We start from the raw sequence: 19,763 nt of genomic DNA on the forward strand, positions 1-19,763 counted from the left end.
GTCCAGTACAAGACTGGGTCAGTGTCCAGTACAAGAAAGGGTCAATGTCCAGTACAGGGCGGGGTTTGTGGCCAGTACAAGACTGGGTCAGTATCAAGTACAGGACTGGGATAGTGTCCAGTACAACACCGGGTCAGCGTCCAGTACAAGATCGGGTCAGCGTCCACTAGAGAAGTCCATCAGGCTCCAATACAAGACTATATGAACATCCAGTACAGGACTGGGTCAGTGTCCAGTACAAGACCAATTCAGCAGCCAGTACAAGGCTCGGTCAGAATCCAGGACAAGATTGGGTCAGTGTTCAGTACAAGACTGGGTCAGTGTCCACTACAAGACCAGTTCAGCGTCCACTACAGGAGTCCATCAGGGTCCAGTACAAGACTGGGTCAGTGTGCAGCACAAGACTGGGTCCATGTCCAGTACAAGACTGGGTCCGTGTCCAGTACAACAACAGATCAGTGTCCACTACAGGAGTGCATCAGGGTCCAGTACAAGACTGGTTCTGCATCCATTTCAAGACTGGATCAGCACCCAGTACAAGATGGCACCAGCGTCCAGTAAAAGACACTGTCAGTGTCCAGTACAAGACTGGGTCAGGGACCAGTACAGGAAAGGGCCAGTGTCCATTATAGGAGTCCATCCGTGTCCAGTACAAGTCTGGGTGAGCGTCCAGTACAAGACTGGGTCAGTGTCCAGTACAAGACTGAGTCAGTATCAAATGCAAGACTGAATCAGTGTCCAGTTAAAGGCTGGGCCTGTGTCCATTACAAGAATGGGTCAGGGTCCAGTACAAGACTGTATAATAGACCCGTACAAGACTGGATCAGGGTCCAGTACAAGACTGGGTCAGCGTCCAGTATAATACCCGTTATGGATTAAGTACAAGACTCCATCAATGTCCATTGAAAGACTGGGTCCGTGTCCAGTACAACAACAGATCAGTGTCCACTACAGGAGTGCATCAGGGTCCAGTACAAGACTGGTTCTGCATCCATTTCAAGACTGGGTCAGCACCCAGTACAAGACGGCGTCAGCATCCAGTAAAAGACACTGTCAGTGTCCAGTACAAGACTGGGTCAGTAACCAGTACAGGAAAGGGCCAGTGTCCATTATAGGAGTCCATCCGTGTCCAGTACAAGTCTGGGTGAGCATCCAGTACAAGACTGGGTCAGTGTCCAGTACAAGACTGGGTCAGTGTCCAGTACAAGACTGGGTCAGTGTCCAGTACAAGACTGGGTCAGTGTCCAGTATAAGAAAGGATCAGTGACCAGTACAGGAAAGGGCCAGTGTCCATTATAGGAGTCCATCCGTGTCCAGTACAAGTCTGGGTGAGCGTCCAGTACAAGACTGGGTCAGCGTCCAGTATGAGACTGGGTCAGTGTCCAGTACAAGATTGAGTCAGTATCAAATGCAAGACTGAATCAGTTAAAGGCTGGGCCTGAGTCCATTACAAGATTGCATCAGGGTCCAGTACAAGACTGTATAATAGACCAGTTCAAGACTGGGTCAGCGTCCAGTATAATACCCGTTATGGGTTAAGTACAAGACTCCATGAATGTCCATTGAAAGACTGGGTCAGTGTCCAGTACAAGTCTGAGTCAGTGTCCACTTAAAGGCTGGGCCTGTGTCCATTACAAGAATGGGTCAGTGTCCAGTACAAGACTGGGTCAGCGTCCAGTATAATACCCGTTATGGATTAAGTACAAGACTCTGTCAAAGTCCATTGAAAGACTGGGTCAGTGTCCAGCACAAGTCTGAGTCAGTGTCCAGCAGAAGACTGAATCAGTGCCAGTACAACACTGGGTCATTGTCCAGTACAAGACTGGGTCAGCGTCCAGTACAGGACTGGGTTAGTGTCCAGTACAAGACTGGGTCAGCGTCTATACGAGACTGTGTCGGTGTCCAGTACAAGACTGGGTCAGTATGAAGTACAAGACTGGCTCAATGTCCAGTACAAGACTGGGTCAGTATCAAGTACAAGACTGGCTCAATGTCCAGTACAAGACTGGGTCAGTATCAAGTACAAGACTGGCTCAATGTCCAGTACAAGACTGGGTCAGTATCAAGTACAAGACTGGGTCAATGTCCAGTACAAGACTGGGTCAGTATCAAGTACAAGACTGGGTCAATGTCCAGTACAAGACTGGGTCGGTGTCCAGTACAAGACCAGGTCAGTGTCCACTACAGGACTCCATCAGGGCCCAGTACAAGACTGGATGAGCGTCCAGTACAAGGCTGGGTCAGTGCCCAGTAGATGACTGGTTTAGAAGCCAGTACAAGACTCGGTCAGTGTCCAGGACAAGAATGGGTCAGTGTTCAGTACAAGACTATTTCAGTGTCCAATACAAGACCAGTTCAGCATCCACTACAGGAGTCCATCAGTGTCCAGTACAAGACTGGGTCAGTGTCCAGTACAAGAGTGGGTCAGTGTTCAGTACAAGACTGTTTCAGTGTCCAATACAAGACCAGTTCAGCGTCCACTACAGGAGTCCATCAGTGTCCAGTACAAGACTGGGTCAGTGTCCAGTGCAAGACTGGGTCTGTGTCCAGTGCAAGACTGGGTCAGTGTCAAATGCAAGACTGAATCAGGGTCCTGTAAAAGGCTGGGTCTGTGTCCATTGCAAGAATTCATCAGGGCCCAGTACAAGACTGGGTCAGCGTCCAGTACAAGACTGGGTCAGCATCCAGTACAAGATGCTGTCAGTGTCCAGTACAAGACTGGGTCAGCATCCAGAACAAGACCAGTTCAGCATCCACTACAGGAGTCCATCAGAGTCCAGTACAAGTCTGAGTCAGTGTCCAGCAGAAGACTGAATCAGCGCCAGTACAAGACTGGGTCAGGGTCCAGTACAAGACTGGGTCAGTGTCCAGTACAAGACTGGGTCAGTGTCCCGTCAGTGTCCAGTACAAGACTGGGTCAGTGTCCAGTACAAGACTGGGTCAGTGTCCAGTACAAGACTGGGTCAGTGTCCTGTCAGTGTCCAGTACAAGACTGGGTCAGTGTCCAGTACAAGACTGGGTCAGCGTCCATTTCGAGACTGCGTCAGCGTCCAGGACAAGATTGGGTCAGTGTTCAGTACAAGACTGGGTCAGTGTCAAGTCCTAGACCAGTTCGGCGTCCACTACAGGAGTCCATCCGGGTCCAGTACCAGACTGGGTCAGTGTCCAGTACAAGACTGGGTCAATGTCCAGTACAAGACTGGGTCAGCGCCCTGTACAAGACTGGGTCAGTGTCCAGTACAAGAGTGGGTCAATGTCCAGCACAAGACTGAGTCAATGCCCAGCACAAGACTGGGTCCATGTCCAGTACAAGACTGGGTCCGTGTCCAGTACAACAGCAGATCAGTATCTACTACAGGAGTGCATCAGGGTCCAGTACAAGACTGGTTCTGCATCCATTTCAAGACTGGATCAGCACCCAGTACAAGACGGCGTCAGCGTCCAGTAAAAGACACTGTCAGTGTCCAGTACAAGACTGGGTCAGGGACCAGTACAGCAAAGGGCCAGTGTCCATTATAGGAGTCCATCCGTGTCCAGTACAAGTCTGGGTGAGCGTCCAGTACAAGACTGGGTCAGCATCCAGTACAAGACTGGGTCAGCGTCCAGTACAAGACTGAGTCAGTGTCAAATGCAAGACTGAATCAGTGTCCAGTTAAAGGCTGGGCCTGTCTCCATTACAAGAATGGGTCAGGGTCCAGTACAAGACTGGGTAATAGACCAGTACAAGACTGGGTCAGCGTTCAGTATAATACCCGTTATGGATTAAGTACAAGACTCCATCAATGTCCATTGAAAGACTGGGTCAGTGTCCAGCACAAGTCTGAGTCAGTGTCCAGCAGAAGACCGAATCAGCACCAGTACAACACTGGGTCAGTGTCCAGTACAAGACTGGGTCAGCATCTATACAAGACTGGGTCAGTGTCCAGTACAAGACTGGGTCAGCATATATACAAGAGTGGGTCAATGTCCAGTACAAGACTGGATGTGTGTCCAGTACAAGACTGGGTCAGTGTCCAGTACAAGACTGAGTCAGTGTCAAATGCAAGACTGAATCAGTGTCCAGTTAAAGGCTGGGCCTGTGTCCATTACAAGAATGGGTCAGGGTCCAGTACAAGACTGGGTAATAGACCAGTACAAGACTGGGTCAGCGTTCAGTATAATACCCGTTATGGATTAAGTACAAGACTCCATCAATGTCCATTGAAAGACTGGGTCAGTGTCCAGCACAAGTCTGAGTCAGTGTCCAGCAGAAGACTGAATCAGCACCAGTACAACACTGGGTCAGTGTCCAGTACAAGACTGGGTCCGCATCTATACAAGACTGGGTCAGTGTCCAGTACAAGACTGGGTCAGCATATATACAAGAGTGGGTCAATGTCCAGTACAAGACTGGGTCAGTGTCCAGTACAAGACTGGGTCAGTGTCCAGTACAAGAAAGGATCAATGTCCAGTACAAGACTGGGTCAGTGTCCAGTACAAGACTGGGTCAGTGTCCTGTACAAGACTGGCTCAATGTTCAGTACAAGACTGGGTCAATGTCCAGTACAAGACTGTGTCAGTGACCAGTACAAGACCAGTTCAGCATCCACTACAGGAGTCCATCAGTGTCCAGCACATGACTAGGCCAGTGTCCAGTATGAGAGTGGGTCAGCGTCCAGTACAAGACTGGGTCAGCGTCTATACAAGACTGGTTTAGCGTCCAGTACAAGACTGGGTCAGTGTCCAGTAAAAGACTGGGTCAGTGTACAGTACAAGACTGGATCAGTGTACAGTACAAGACTGTGTCAATGTCAAATACAAGACTGGGTCAGTGTCCAGTACGAGACTGCATCAGCGTATAGTACAAGACTGGGTCAGCATCCAGTACGAGACTGGGTCAGCATCAAGTACAAGATTGGGTCAGTGTCCAGTACAAGAGCAGATCAGCGTCCACTACAGGAGTCCATCAGGGTCCAGTACAAGACTGGTTCTGCGTCCAGTACAAGACTGCATCAGCATCCTGTGCAAGACTGTGTCAGTCTACAGTATAAGTCTGGGTCGGTGTCCAGTACAAGACTGGGTCAGTGTCCAGTACAAGACTGAATCAGCATCCAAAACAAGACTGGGTCAGCGTCCAGTACAAGACTGGGTGTCATGAAGCTATTAATGTATATAATATTATTATTGGAAAATATTTTTCTTTTAAAATAGTGGGTTTAGTGTGTGGGTGTGTCTTAATTGGATTAAAACCAGCTAGTCTGGGTGCTTTGACGTCTATTAGTTTGAGATGTAAACAGAGAGGTAGAGCGCATTTGCATTTTTTGAATAGAGCATTCAAGAAGCGGGGTGAAAACTGACACCTAGCTAGCAGATACCATGCAAAAAATATGTTTATGTTACTAATAAAATTGGTACTATGAAAGGGGTTTTATTGTTAGAGAGGTTTAGTTCAGAGGCTGGTCATACAATGAGAATTTACATTCAATGGGCTGTGCCAGGTATAACTTCAACGGTTTTCGTGTGTGCAGAGCAGAGGCAATGTGAGATCAAAAGCAGCTGTAAGCCTCCAACTGGCTCCACAGGAACCAAAGTGGAAAGAACCTCATTTTGAATTCGTAAGGTGAAAATGCTTTGCCTGGTGTCTGGTTAAGTCTGTGGATTGCTGTCGCCTTAATGGAGATTAGTTTGGGAATTTGTTATAAGTTATGATCACAGTAATTTGTAGCCATGTGTATATATATTTAACTTGTGTAAATTAATAAAATGTTTCATTTAGTTTAATATAAAACCTCTCGAGAGCTGGTGGTCCGATTCCTGAATTTAGAGCTGCATCTCAAACATAACACTTAGAATGATTGGTTAAGACAGTTGTTTAAAGTTTCCCTCTAGGATTATTTTTAACTAACTCAGCTTTACCAACTGCTCGGGGTCATTAAAAAGTGGTGGCCCTTGCCGGGATAAGTTACATTTCTAATTCCTTGATTGGTTAGGAATAGGTGAATCTTAAAGGTTACGAGCATGAAAGGCACTTTCAATTCAGGAGTTGGTGAGGTATTTTTTAGAAGTGATGAGACTGCAATATGGCTTTGGCAATTGCTAAGACTTGTCTGGGAGTAGAAGAGATGACCCTGATTGGGTTGGAGAAAGTAACCAAAAGTAAGTTAACCGTGTTGGCAGATAAGTTAAAATTGGGGTTACCTGCGGGGGCTAGGAAATCCGATATAGTTAAAAGTACAGCACGGCATCTGCAGCTGGATGTGAAACCTGACACCAGTGAGTCACAGCTGGAGGTGGTATATGCAAATGACGAAGCTTGAATTAGAAGCAAGGGAATGAGAAATTATGAAGATGGAGAAGGAGGAAAGAGATAGAGAGAGAGAGAGAGAGAATTCCAACTGAAAATGTTGTCAGTTAGAAAAGAGATGCCAGTAGGTGAAGAAGGATTTATCCCCAGAGTAGAACCCAGTGAGGATATTTAAGTTTTTACAAGCTCTTCCAAAGTCTGACGAAAAAGATATTGAAGTGTGTCTTAATTGTATTAAAGCCAGCTAGCCTGGGTGCTTTGATGTCTACTAGTTTGAGATGTAAACAGAGAGGTAGAGCGTATTTGCATTTTTTGAATAGAGCATTCAAGAGGTGGGGTTAAAACTGACGCCTATCTAGCAGATACCACGCAATATGTTTATATTACTAATAAAATTGGTACTATGAAAGGGGTTTTATTGTTAGAGAGGTTTAGTTCAGAGGCTGGTCATACAATGAGAATTTAATTTGAAACTTTGTTTCATTTGAGAAGCTAGCTAAACAGATGAAATGGGAATGGCCACAGGAAAACTGGACGTTATTATTACAGTCTAAGTTGTTAGGTAGGGTGCTTGAGGTATATGCTTTGCTATCAGAAGAAATGTCGGTGAATTATGATGCGGTGTAAAAGGTTATTTTGAATGCATATGAGTTGGTTCCTGGCATACAGGCAAAAATTTAGGAATATGAGAAAACAGCCTGGGCAAACTTATATTAAGTTTCAGAGAGTAAAGCAAAGTAATTTTGACCAGCGGATACGGCATTAAAAATAGAGACAGCCTATGCAGCTCATAGGGAAGTCATTCTTTTGGAAGAATTTAAAGATTCAATCCCTTTAGTAGTGAGAACTCGTGCGAAGGAACAGAGAGTTGACTCTGTAGGACAAGCAGCAGAGATATCTGATGATCATGAGTCAGTTCATAGAGCTAAACCTTTTTTCCGTCACCCGTTCAAATTGGAAAAGGATACAAAATGGGAAGGTGAAAGGAAGGGAGGTATTCAGGGAAGAGAAGCAGTAGCTGGAAGTTCCCAGGAAGTCTTTTTCTCAGAATAAAAAGGGAGGTGCTGAAGTTAGAAGTGACATTTGAAAATTGAGGTGTTTTCATTGTATAAAGTGGGGCACATGAGGTCAGTGTGTTGGAGATTGCAGGGAAAATCTGTTGGAATTGTTGGGGTATAGAAAAGCTCTGGAAGCAAAAGTACTGTAGGTTCTGAGGTTCAGGCACAGGAGAAACCAGTGGTTTGTGTATAGATGAAACAGGAAGAATCAATGAAAGGTAAAGAAGTGGGACTGTGTTCACAGTTTACTCAAGAGTATTCTGAGGAGCAGGTTGCAGAAATGTTTAAAGATTTTGTATGTGAAGGGAAAGTCTTTCCATGTGAACAGGGTGGCAAAGATGTTAAAATTTTAAGAGACACAGGGGCTAGTCAATCCTTAATGTTGTGGGATAGTGATATTTGTTGTTCAAGGGGAGCGTTGCAGGAGAAGGTAATAATAAGTGGAGTTCATGGAGATCCTAAACCTATTCCGTTGTGGAAAGTACATTTAAAGAGCAAATGGACGACAGGTGAAGTTATAGTTGGAGTGGTGGAAAAATTGCCCATTGCAGGGGTTCAATTTATTCTGGGTAATGATATAGCTGGATCGCAAATGTGGGTGATGCCTATGATAGTTGAGCAGCCTGTAGAAGTATTTTCAACAGAGGTGTTACATAAAAAACATCCTGGATTGTTTCCTGATTGTGTTATCAAAGGCTCATGGGGAAGAACAAGATAAATAAGATAAACAGGCAGTTCAAAGGCATGAAGAAGGTGTTGAAATCCAATTAGCTGGCACTGTGTTTGATAAAATTGTTCAGGAGGAAGGAATGCAGGACAGTTCAGTTGAAGTGTTTAACTCAAAGAGGTTAGTGGAGTTGCAGAAAAATGATTTGCAAGTAAAATAGTTATATCAGAAAGCTTATTCAGAAACCGAAGCAAATGTATTCCAGTATGTTATCATCTTTGGGAAGGTATTCTGATGAGAAAATGGTGATTGGATCATGTCTCAGCAAATGAAAGCCGGAGGGAGGTGCATCAGTTTGTTATCCCATTAAGGTATAGAAATGAGATTCTGAGGATTGCTCTTGAAATTCCAATGGGGGGACATTTAGGAATTAAGAAAACACAGAAAAAGATACAGAGGTATTATTTTGGCCAGTTTTGCATAGGGATGTAGTGAAATTCTGTAGAACCCGTCATACATGTCAAATAACAGGAAAGCCACTAGCAGTGATTAAGCCGGTGCCTTTAATTCCAATACCAGCATTTGAAGAACCTTTTACCAGGGTCATGATTGACAGTGTAGGACCCCTCCCTAAGACCAAAAGTGGAAATCAGTATTTATTGACAATAATGGATGTATCTACTAGGTTTCCTGAAGTGGTAACTTTAAGAAATATTACAACTAAGAAGATTGTGGAGGAGTTAATTAAATTTTTCAGACAATATGGTTTACCTAAAGAAATACAGTCAGATCAGGGGTCAAATTTCATGTCACAGCTGTTTAAGGAAGTAATGAACAGTTTGGGGATAAAACAGTTTAAGTCAACAGCTTATCATCTGGAGTCACAAGGAGCTTTGGAAAGACGGCATCAAACTTAAAAAACTATGATCAGAGCATACTGTCAGGATCATTCACAGGATTGGGATACAGGAATTCCATATTTGTTATTTGCTATTAGAGATGCTCTTAAAGCATTGACTGTTTTTAGCCTTTTTGAACTAGTTTATGATTATGAGGTAAGGGGACCACTGAAATTGATTCATGAGAAATTGGTGGGTCAAAATTCAGAAACTACTGTCCTGGATTACGTATCAAATTTTAGGGAAAGATTGAACAGATCATGTGAGCTGGCGAGGGAACATTTAAAAATATCACAGCAAGTGATGAAAGTGAAAGCAGATAAGAAAGCTAAAATTCGCAGTTTTGTTTCTAGAGAGAAAGTTTGTTATCAGTACTAGGTGATTCATTAAATGCAAGATTTAGTGGGCCTTACAGGATTGAAAAGAAATTGAATGAAGTAAATTATTTAATAAATACTCCAGATAGAAGAAAGAAGCAGAGGGTGTCATGTAAATATGCTTAAAAAGTACTTTGACAGGGAAGAGGAACAAAAAGAGGTGTTAGTGATGGTGGATGATGAGAAAGAGGTAGAAGTGCAGGAACCTGAAATTGATTTTCTCTAATCAAATTGGATAATGAGGAGTGCTTGAAAATTTAGATGAAATATTGGGTTACCTCCCAAGCAAGTGCCAAAGTGATTTGGAAAAGCTATTGCAGTCACACAACCCTATTTGTGGAAATAAGTTGGCAAAGGCACAATTAGCTTTACATGATGTATGTATAGGAATATCATCTTCAATAAGGCAACCTTATAGATTAAATTTGCAAAGTTATCACAAGTACAAAAAGAAATTTATTTCATGCTTCAAAGTGATATAATTGAGTCTAGTTGCAGTAACTGGAGTTCGCCTATTGTACTGGTACCCAAACCGGATGGAACACAAAGACTGTGTGTGGACTATCGAAAGGTGAATGTGGTGATAAAAGCGGAATCATATCCCATCCCACGGTTGGAGGATTGCATTGAGAAAGTGGGACAATTGAAATTTACCACAAAGATTGACTTGCTAAAAGGATATTGGCAGGTACCGTTGTTGAAGAGAGCAAAGGAGATATCAGTTTTTATAACGCCAAGTGGACTATATCAGTTTAAAGTCATGCCATTTGGTATGAAGAATGCACCGGCGACATTTCAAAGACTGACAAACAAGGTAATTGTGGGGCTAAGCAATTGTGCTGCTTATATTGATGATCTAATTGTTTCCAGTCAGATTCTTACAGCATCTGGAAGAATTATTTACGAGGCCAGAAGAAGCTAATTTGGTGATGAACTTGGCTAAAAGTGAATTTGCAAAAGCGCAAGTTACATATCCAGGCCATACCATTGGACGTGGTAAGGTGGCTCTGAGAGATGTGAAAGTCAAGGCTACCATGGATTTCCCAACGCCTAAACAAAATGATAAGTTTTGAGATTTCTGGGCATGAGTGGGTTTTACTGGAAATTTGTACCAAATTGTAGCCAAGTGGTTGCTCCACTGACCAAACTATCAAAAAAGAACAAGAAGTTTCAGTGGACATTGGAGTGTCAGAAGTCATTTGATAGTTTGAAAACTGTATTACCACCCCAGTTTTGGCAGTATTCAATTATGCCAAGCAATTCAAGTTAGCCATTGATGCAAGTGATGTAGGCATTGGGGCTGTATTGTTACAAGAAGATGACACTGGAATACACCGATAGGGTATTTTTCACAGAAGCTGAATGTACAACAGAGAAGATATTCAATGATCGAAAAAGAGGCTTTGGGTTTGGTGTGCGCACTGCAGCATTTTGAAATTTATACTGCCAACAATTCATCGGAAACAATCATTTATACAAACCATATTCTTTGAAGTTTTTGGACAAATTTCGAGACAAAAGTGCAAGGCTTTTCAGATGGAGTCTATTATTACAACCAATTAATCGACAGATTATACATATTGCTGGAAGAGAAAATGTGTTTGCAGATGTGTTATCAAGCTTAATGGAGAATGGGATTTTTAAAAAAAACCTGGACACTGAACTGGAATGATTTCTGTTGATACCAAGGACTTGTGTGTGTATATATATATATATATATTATGTTAATGCATGCATCTGGTAATGTAATAGTGTAATAAGTATAGGAGATAGTGTGAGATGGGTTATTAAAATGAAGCCACCTTTTAGAATTATGATGGCTCATTTTTCAATAAGGAGGGGGATGTCATGAAGCTATTATTGTATATAATATTATTGGAAAATACTTTTCTTTTAAAATACAGGTTTAGTCTGTGGGTGTGTCTTAGTTGGATTAAAGCCAGCTAGTCTGGGTGCTTTGATGTGTACTAGTTTGGGATGTAAACAGAGAGGTAGAGCGCATTCGCAGTTTTGAAGAGAGCATTCAAGAAGTGGGGTTAAAACTGATGCCTATCTAGCAGATACCACGCAATAAGTTTATATTACTAATAAAATTGGTACTATGAAAGGGGTTTTATTGTTAGAGAGGTTTAGTTCAGAGGCTGGTCATACAATGAGAATTTACATTCAATGGGCTGTGCCAGGTATAACTTCAATGGTTTTTGTGTGTGCAGAGCAGAGGCAATGTGAGATCAAAAGCAGCTGTAAGCCTCCAGCTGTCTCCACAGGAACCAAAGTGAAAAGAACCTCATTTTGAATTTGTAAGGTGAAAATGCTTTGCCTGGTGTTTGGTTAAGTCAATGGGTTGCTGTTGCCTTAATGGAGATTAGTTTGGGAATGTGTTAAAAGTTATGATAGTAGCAATTTGTAGCCATATGTATATATATATATATATATTTTAGCCTGTGTAAATTAATAAAATGTTTCATTTAATTTAATATAAAACCTCTCGAGAACTGGTGGTCTGATTCCTGAATTTAGAGTTGCATCTCAAACATAACACTTAAATTTATAGGTTATGACAGTTGTTTAAAGTTTCCCTCAGGGGTTATTTTTAAATAACACAGCTTTATCAACCGCTCGGCCAGAACACTAGGTCAGTGTCCAGTAAACCACTGGGTCAGTGTCCAGTACAAGACTGGGTCAGCGATCGGTATGAGACTGTGTCAGTGTCCAGTACAAGACTGTGACAGTGTCCAGTACAAGACTGGGTCAGTGTCCAGTACAAGACTGGGACAGTGTCCAGAACAAGACTAGGTCAGTGTCCAGTACAAGACTGGGTCAGCGACCGGAATGAGACTGTGTCAGTGTCCAGTACAAGACTGGGTCAGTGTCCAGAACAAGACTGTGTCAGTGTCCAGTACAAGACTGGGGCAGTGTCCAGTACAAGACTGGTCAGTGTCCAGAACAAGACTGGGTTAGTGTCCAGTACAAGACTGGGACAGTATCCAGAACAAGACTGGGACAGTGTCCAGCATAAGACTTGGTCAGCGTCCAGTACAATACCGGGACAGTGTCCAGTACAAGACTGGGTCAGCGTCCAGTACAAGACTGGGTCAGCGTCCAGTACAAGGCTCAGTGTCCAATACAAGACTGGGGTCAGCATCCAGACTCGGTCAGCATCCAGTACAAGACTGGGTCAGCATCCAGTACAAGGGTCTGTGTCTAGTAAACTCTCAGCGACCACCCGCTAATTGAACCGACCTCAACTCTGCCTTCAGCCTCTCTCGCGGATGTTTCACGTTTCTACCAACATCTTTAATTTGTCTCTCCGTGGTCACCACCAGCCCCCCACCTCCCGCATCCCCTTCCTCCTCCCACTGAACCCCAAAATGTCCATCTGCTGTCTGCCTCCATCTTCTCCCCAGCCTCCCACCACCCCCCAGCCTCCACCAGCCTGCACCCTCGCTTTGCTGAATTCTCGAAGGGTGGCTGAACGAGTGCTCCCGTCTCCTCTCCTCCATCTGCGGACAGAGGGATTGGGTCATCTCAGCTCTGCAGGCTTAATGGCCCTCCCTGTATAGGCTCCACTCTTCTGGCTCCCTGTTATGACACAGCAGTTGGCAAAGGCTGAGTTGTTAAAACCCCAGAGGGAAACTTGAACAACTGTCATAACCTATATTTTCAATTGGTATGTTTGAGGTGCAGCTCTGAATTCAGGAAGAAGACCACCAAGCCTCAAGAGGGCCTTTATATAGAACTAAATTAAACATTTATTAATTTAACAACAAATTAAGCACATACACATGTCTACAAATTACCACCATAATAACTTATAAACAAATCCCCGAATTAATCACTTCCAGGCAAATCTCCACCAAGGGAACAGTAACCCATAGACTTCAAACAGACACCAGGCAAAGCACATTTGACCTTACATATTCAAAATGGGGTTCCTTTCAATTTGGTTCATTTGCAGACACAGTTGTAGGGCTTACAGGCTGCTTAGATCTTAAAAGCCTCTGACTTACACACGCAAACTCCTTTCTGTTTACACTTAGTCTTTCTTTTAAATAATAAATTTTCCATTGTATTGCTAGGTTTTAAAAATTTTACCACTCCTAACAATAATCCTTTCATTCCACCAATTTTATTAGTAATATAAACACATTGCTTGGCGTCTGCCAGCTAGGTGCAAGATTTCACCCATTCTTTTGAATGGTTTATTCAACAATTGCAGATTTACACTTTACCTTCTCACCCTTACTTTTATCTAATTAACATCTCAAACTACTGTACATCAAAGCACCCAGACTAGCTGGCTTCAATCCAATTAAGACACACACCCCATTCCAATTCTATTTAAAAAAATAATTTCCAATAACATTATAGACATCAATATCTCTTCATGACATCCCCCTCCCTATCGAAAAATGAGCCATCATGATTTTAAAAGATGGCTTCATTTTTTAATAACCCATCTCATACTATCTCCCATACTTACTACGCTATTACATTACCAGATGCATGCATTAACATAACAATATACATACAAATCCTTGGTATCAACAGAAATCATCCCAGTTCAGGTTTATAAAATGTCCAATTTTCCCTTTAAGCTTCTGTGAAAAATGCCCCATTGGTTTTTCAATTCCAGTGTCATCCTCTTGTAACAGTGTAGCCCCAATGCCTATATCGCTCGTGTCAATGTGCAACTTAAATTGCATGGCATAATTGGGTACTGCCAAAACTGGGGTGGTAGTTAGTACAGTTTTCAAACTATCTGATACTTCTGACACTCCAATGTCCATTGAAACTTGTTTTTTTTTAATAGTTTGGTCAGTGGAGCAACCACGCTGCTAAAATTTGGTACAAATTTCTGGTAAAACGCGCTTGTGCCCAGAAATAGCAAAACCTCTTGTTTTGTTGTCGGCACTGGGAAATCCACGATAGCCTTGATGTTTGCATCTCTCGGAGCCACCTTACCACGTCCAACGGCATGGCCTCGACACATAACTTGCGCTTTTCCGAATTCACTTTTAGCCAAGTTCATCACCAACATTAGCTTCTTGTAATTGAGAGAGTAATTCTCCCGGATGCTGTAAATGCTCGCCCCGCGTCTGGCTGAAAACTATTAGATCATCAATACAAACAGCACAATTGTTAGACCCGCAATTACCTTGTTTGTCGGCCTTTGAAATGTCGCCGGTGCATTCTTCATACCAAATGGCATGACTTTAAACCGATTCAGCCCATTTGGTGTCGCAAAAGCCGACATCTCCTTTTGCTCCCACCGATAACGGTACTTGCCAATATCCTCTCAGCAAGTCAATCTTGGTGAATAATTTTGATTGTCCCACTTTCTCAATACAATCCTCCAACCACGGTATAGGATATGAATCCGCTTTTGGCACTGCATTCACCTTTCGATAGTCCACACACAGTCTCTGTGTTCCATCCGGTTTGGGTACCAGCACCATCGGTGAGCTCCCTTTACTGCAACTAGACTCAACGATATCATTTTGAAGCGTGAAATCAATTTCTTTTTGTACTTGTGATAACTTTGCTGGATTTAGTCTACAAGGACGTAGCCTTACTGAAGATGAAACCTGTACAGACAGATCATGTATAGTTAAATCTGTCTTACCCAACTTATTTCCACAAATAGGTTTGTGTGACTGCAATAGCGTTTCCCAAATCACTTTGACATTTGTTTGGAAGGTAACTCAATACATCATTTAAATTTTCAAGCACCCACCCCTCCATAATCCAATTTGATTAGAGAAAAATCAGTTTCAAGTTCCAGCACTCCTGCCTCTTTCTCATCATCCACCATCACTTACACCTCTTTTTGTTCCTCTTCCCTGTCAAACTGCTTTATAGGCATACTTACATGACACACCCTCTGCTCCTTCTATCTGGAGCATTTATTAACTAATATACTTCATTCAATTTCTTTTCAATCCTGTAAGGCCCACTAAATCTTGCCTTTAATGAATCACATAGGACTGGCAGCCTTAAGGTTCACCAATTCCAACCCAATCAAGGAATGACAAATTTTATACCGGATGAACTCCCAGTTGTTATAACGCAGCAGTTGGTAAAGGCTGAATGGTTTAAATCCCAGAGGGAAACTTGAAACAACTGTCATAACCTATATTTTCAATTGGTATGTTTGAGATGCAGCTCTGAATTCAGGAATAAGACCACCAAGCCTCCAGGGGGGTCTTTATATAAAACTAAGTTAAACAGTTATTAATTTAACAGCAAATTAAACACATACACAAGTCTACAAATTACAACCATAGTAACTTATAACCAAATCCCCAAATTAATCTTCCTGTGTAAATCTTCACGAAGGCAACAGTAACCCATAGACTTTAAACAGACACCGGGCAAAGCACATTTGCCCTTACATATTCAAAATGGGGGTTCCTTTGAATTTGGTTCCTTTGCAGACACAGTTGTAGGGCTGACAGGCTGCTGAGATCTTACATACTTCCGATTTACACACACAAACTCCTTTCTGTTTATCCCTAGCATTTCCTTTCAAAGTAAATTTTCCATTGTATCACTAGGTATTTAAAACGTTACCTCTCCTCACAATAATCCTTTCATTCCACCAATTTTATTAGTAATATAAACACATTGCTTGGCGTCTCCTAGCTAGGTGCAAGATTTCACCCATTCTTTTCAATTTGTTTATTCAACAATTGCAGATATACTCTTCACCTTCTCCTCCTTACGTTAATCTAATCAACATCTCAAACTATGATACATGAAAGCAGACAGACTATCCGCCTTCAATCCAATTAAGACACACACACACAAACACACACCCCACTCCAATTCGATTTGAAAAAACTAATTTCCAATGTCATGACAGATATTGCCATGGCGACCAGGGCATCAGCGCAGCACGGGATGGATTTTGGCAGAGTGAAAGGAGAGCCTGCAACGAAAGCCCAAAGCCAGGCTCCTGCCCCGACACCTGCGATGCAGAACACGTGGCCAATCATGGCCTCTCCCTTTTCTGTCTCCCCGCCATTTCCAAGCATTACGCCTGTCAGGTGTCGACTAATAAACAGAGAGAGAGAAAAAAACCGCGAGCTCCCGAGCGAGGTGTCTCCATTTCTTGACGTGTTCAGCCAGCTGACAGGAGCAACCACAGCACAGCCAGGGCGAGGAGGATAGTGACACGAGGGGCAGTGCCATGTGTAGCAGAGCGAGAGAAGAGATGGAGCAGAAAGCGAACACGAAAGGAATAGAAACCCTGTTCCATTAGACACTGCACCCTGTTCCATTACAGACTGTACCTGTTCAATTTCACACTGCACCATGTTCCATTAAAGACTGCACCCTATTCCATTATACACTACACCCTGTTACATTATACACTACACCCTGTTCCATTAGACACTGCAACCTGTTCCATCATAAACTGCACCATGTTCCATTACACACTGCCCCCTGTTACATTATACACTACACCCTGTTCCATTAGACACTGCACCCTGTTCCATTAGACACTGCACCCTGTTACATTATACACTACACCCTGTTCCATTAGACACTGCACCCTGTTCCATTAGACACTGCACCCTGTTCCATTAGACACTACACCCTGTTCCATTAGACACTGCACCCTGTTCCATTAGACACTACACCCTGTTCCATTAAAGACTGCACCCTATTCCATTAGACACTGCACCCAGTTACATTAGATACTGCACCCTGTTCCATTAGACACTGCACCTTGCTCCATTAGGCACTGCACCATGCTCCATTAGACACTACACCATGTTCCATTAAAGACTGCACCCTATTCCATTAGACACTGCACCCAGTTACATTATACACTACAGCCTGTTCCATTAGCCACTGCACCCTGTTCCATTAGACACTGCACCATGTTCCATTAGACACTGCACCCTGTTCCATTAGAGACTGCACCCAGTTACATTATACATTACAGCCTGTTCCATTAGACACTGCACCCTGTTCCATTAGACACTGCACCATGTTCCATTAGACACTGCACCCTGTTCCATTAGAGACTGCACCCAGTTACATTATACACTACAGCCTGTTCCATTAGACACTGCACCCTGTTCCATTAGACACTGCACCATGTTCCATTAGACACTGCACCATGTTCCATTAGACACTACACCCTGTTCCATTAGACACTGCAACCTGTTCCATTATACACTGAACCCTGTTCCATTAGACACTACACCATGTTCCATTAGACACTGCACCCTGTTCCAGTAGTCACTGCACCCTGTTCCATTAGACATGGAACGTTGTTACATTAGACAATGCACCCTGTTCCATTAGACGCTACACCCCGTTCAATTAGAGACTGCACCCTGTTCCATTAGAGACTGCACCCTGTTCCATTATACACTGCACCCTGTTCCATTAGAGACTGCACCCTGTTCCATTAGACACTGCACCATGTTCCATTAGTCACTGCACCCTGTTCCATTAGACACTGCACCCTGTTCCATTAGGGACTGCACCCTGTTGCATTAGACACGACACCCTGTTCCATTAGACACTGCACCCTGTTCCATTAGGCACTGCACCCTCTTCCATTAGACACTACACCCTGATCCTTTAGACACTGCACCCTGTTCCATTAGGCACTGCACCCTCTTCCATTAGACACTGCACCCTGTTCAATTAGACACTGCACCCTGTTCTATTAGGCACTGCACCATGTTCCATTAAACACTGCGCCCTGTTCCATTAGAGACTGCACCATGTTCCATTAGACACTGCTCCCTGTTCCATTAGACAGTACACCCTGTTCCATTAGACACAGCACCCTGTTCCATTAGACACTGCACCCTGTTCCATTAGACACTGCACCCTGTTCCATTAGACACTGCACCCTGTTCCATTAGACACTTCACCTTGTTCCATTAGACACTGCACCATGTTCCATTAGACACCGCACCCTGTTCCATTAAACACTGCACCCTGTTCCATTAGGCACTGCACCATGTTCCATTAGACACTGCACCATGTTCCATTAGACACTGCACCATGTTCCATTAGACATTGCTCCCTGTTCCATTAGGCACTGCACCCTGTTCCATTAGACACTGCCCCATGTTCCATTAGACACTGCACCCTGTTCCATTAGACACTGCAGCCTGTTCCATTAGACAATGCCCCATGTTCCATTAGACACTGCACCCAGTTCCATTAGACAGTGCACCCTGTTCCATTAGACACTGCCCCATGTTCCATTAGACACTGCACCCTGTTCCATTAGACACTGCACCCTGTTCCATTAGACACTGCACCCTGTTCCATTAGACACTGCACCCTGTTCTATTAGACACTACACCCTGTTCCATTTGACACTACACCCTGTTCCATTAGACACCGCACACTGTTCCATTAGAGACTGCACCCTGTTCCATCAGACACTGCACCCCGTTCTATTAGACACTACACCCTGTTCCATTAGACACTGCAGCCTGTTCAATTGGACAATGCCCCATGTTCCATTAGACACTACACCCTGTTCCATTAGACACCGCACCCTGTTCCATTAGACACTGCACCCTGTTCTGTTAGACACTACACCCTGTTCCATTTGACACTACACCCTGTTCCATTAGACAGTGCACCCTGTTCCATTAGACACTGCCCCATGTTCCATTAGACACTGCACCCTGTTCCATTAGACACTGCACCCTGTTCCATTAGACACTGCACCCTGTTCCATTAGACACTGCACCCTGTTCCATTAGACACCGCACCCTGTTCCATTAGACAACGCACCCTGTTCCATTAGACAACGCACCCTGTTCCATTAGACACTGCACCCTGTTCCATTAGACACTGCACCCTGTTCCATTAGACACTGCACCCTGTTCCATTAGACACTACACCCTGTTCCATTTGACACTGCACCCTTTTCCATTAGACACTACACCCTGTTCCATTAGACACTGCACCATGTTCCAATAGACACTGCACCCTGTTCCATTAGACACTGCACCCTGTTCCATTAGACACTACACCATGTTCCATTAGACACTACACCCTGTTCCATTAGACACTACACCATGTTCCATTAGACACTACACCCTGTTCAATTATACACTACACCATGTTCCATTAGACACCGCACCATGATCCATTAGTCACTGCACCTTGTTCCATTAGACACTGCACCCTGTTTCAATAGACCCTGCACCCTGTTCCATTAGACCCTGCAAACTGTTCCATTAGAAACAGTACCCTCTACCATTAGACACCGCACTTGGTTCCATTAGACACCACACCCTGTTCCACTAGACACTGCTCAGTGCTCCATTAGACACTGCATCCTGATCCATTGGAGACTGCACCCTGTTCAATTAGACACTGCACCATGTTCCATTGGAGCCCGCACTCTGTTCAATTAGACCCTGCGCCCTGTTCCATTAACACTGCACCCTGTTCCATTAGACACTACACCCTGTTCCATTAGATACT

Source organism: Cetorhinus maximus, unplaced genomic scaffold (genome assembly GCF_964194155.1).
Source record: "Cetorhinus maximus unplaced genomic scaffold, sCetMax3.hap1.1 HAP1_SCAFFOLD_203, whole genome shotgun sequence".
NCBI classification, from domain to species: domain Eukaryota; kingdom Metazoa; phylum Chordata; class Chondrichthyes; order Lamniformes; family Cetorhinidae; genus Cetorhinus; species Cetorhinus maximus.